Genomic DNA, 2,247 nt, shown 5'->3' with positions numbered 1-2,247 from the left:
TATATATATATATATATATATATATATATATATATATATATATATATATATCTATATGTATATGTACATACGTATATTTATGTATATAGACATGTATATGTATTCAAATAAGGATACATATGTACATATGTATATATATGTTGTACATTAAGTATGTATATGTATATTTATGTATGTATATATGTGTATATATGTATGTATGTGTATATATGTATGCATATATACATATATAGATGTGTCTATATTTACGTATATGTGTGGGTATGTATATATATATATATGTATATATATATGTCTACATTTATGTATGTGTTTCTATCTATGTGTATATATTTATATGTATGTAGATACAGGTATATGAATGTATATGTATATAGATTTATGTGTATATGTATATAAATTTATGTTTATAAGTATATGTATATATGTGCGTGTGTGTGTGTATAGAGTAACGTTGTTGGGCACTTTTACCCAGCATTCCTGGTTTATCTTTCACTCTTCAAATGTAGTGGAAGAGGAATCATCTTCTTGAAGACCATTCAGTTCTGTCTTGAAGTACATTTGAATTTCCTCTGCTGTCTGAAAGTGACGCCTTTCCAGCTTCTTTTATTTTGGCAATTTCAGGGAAACCATGGTAGAATTGGCCAGGCAAATATTTACTCTGATATAAATTTTTGAATAATCAGGCATTCTACAAGTGCAGTTTTCAAAAATTGCTTTGAACTGACAGAATGGGTTCTATGTTAAGATGTGCTAGACTTCTGGTGGTGGATTATATATATTTTGAGCGTGGCCGTTGCCAGTACCGCCTGACTGGCTCCCGTAGGATTTTCGAGCGAGATCGTTGCCAGTGCCCCTGGACTGGCTTGTGCGGGTGGCACATAAAAGACACCATTTCGAGCGTGGCCGTTTTCGTGCGGGTGACACATAAAAGCACCCACTACACTCTCTGAGTGGTTGGCGTTAGGAAGGGCATCCAGCTGTAGAAACTCTGCCAAATCAGACTGGAGCCTGGTGTTGCCATCCGGTTTCACCAGTCCTCAGTCAAATCGTCCAACCCATGCTAGCATGGAAAGCGGACGTTAAACGATGATGATGATATATATATATATATACTGCCAGAGCAGCGTTTTCGCTTCTGTGCCGGTGGCACGTAAAAAGCACCATTTGAGTGTGATCCTTTCCAGCTTCGCCTTCCTGGCACTTGTGCCGGTGGCATATGAACAAAACATTGGACTGACTCATGTGCAGGTGGCACGTAAAAAACACCATTTGAGCGTGGCCGTTGCTCGTATAGTGAATGGGGAAAGCTTAATCTGCAATGTTTGCAGTCGTGTATGCTTATCAAGAGCAGGGCTCATTAGCCACCAACGGAGCCGTAAATACAAAATGTAAGTTAGTACTAGAGCGCAGAATGTTCCTGAAGGTCGGCAATGGTCTTCCTCGGTCACGAGTGGATGGCCATCATCATCATCATGTACAATATATAACACATATATATATGTTTTTTTTTTTTATATATAAACAAGTTTTTTCATTTTTTTACATAAAGTACATATTAGATAATACGATACTTCCTTCTCAAAGACAAAAAGACTGGATTGCCATGATTGTAATGTCTTTGATATTATGTCTGCTAGATGAGGCTGACCTGGTGTTAAACAATAATAATAACAATGCCAACACAATGTGACAATCTAAGTATAGTATTTGTTGATTTTTAGTTCTGAAAGTATACTGTAGAAACCATAAGGAATTTCACTTGGCATTTTACCATTTCTATCACATTACAGTTCTGTCTCTTATGCAATAATGATATTGTTCCACTTGACCATTAGACAGAGTGAAAAACAGACAAAAAGAATAAAAAAACAACTCAGAAAAACAAAAGCAAAACAAATGCTCCATAAAAGATATTGTCCGTTTGGTTGAAGTTCAAAGAATTTTGGTATTATGTTTTTTTAAACTTCTTACATTAATACCCATCAAATTAGTTCAAGACTTTAGGGGAAAGGAGCGCCAATATTTACCCCCACCCCCCACCTCCAAACTCTCACCAAAATATCAAAAGCAAAAAAAGAATACCTAAAAACAAAAGAACCTGAAAACAAACTAGAAAAACCATTCTATTACTACTACTACTACTACTACTACTAGTTTTGATGATGATGATGGTAATGATGATAAATTCAAGCTAATAAATCCGCATGCGCACCGCATACAATCTGATCTTCACCCCCCCCCCCC

This window comes from Octopus bimaculoides, chromosome 13 (assembly GCF_001194135.2).
Source record: "Octopus bimaculoides isolate UCB-OBI-ISO-001 chromosome 13, ASM119413v2, whole genome shotgun sequence".
In the NCBI taxonomy this organism is placed as follows: domain Eukaryota; kingdom Metazoa; phylum Mollusca; class Cephalopoda; order Octopoda; family Octopodidae; genus Octopus; species Octopus bimaculoides.
This window is presented reverse-complemented; position numbering follows the sequence as displayed.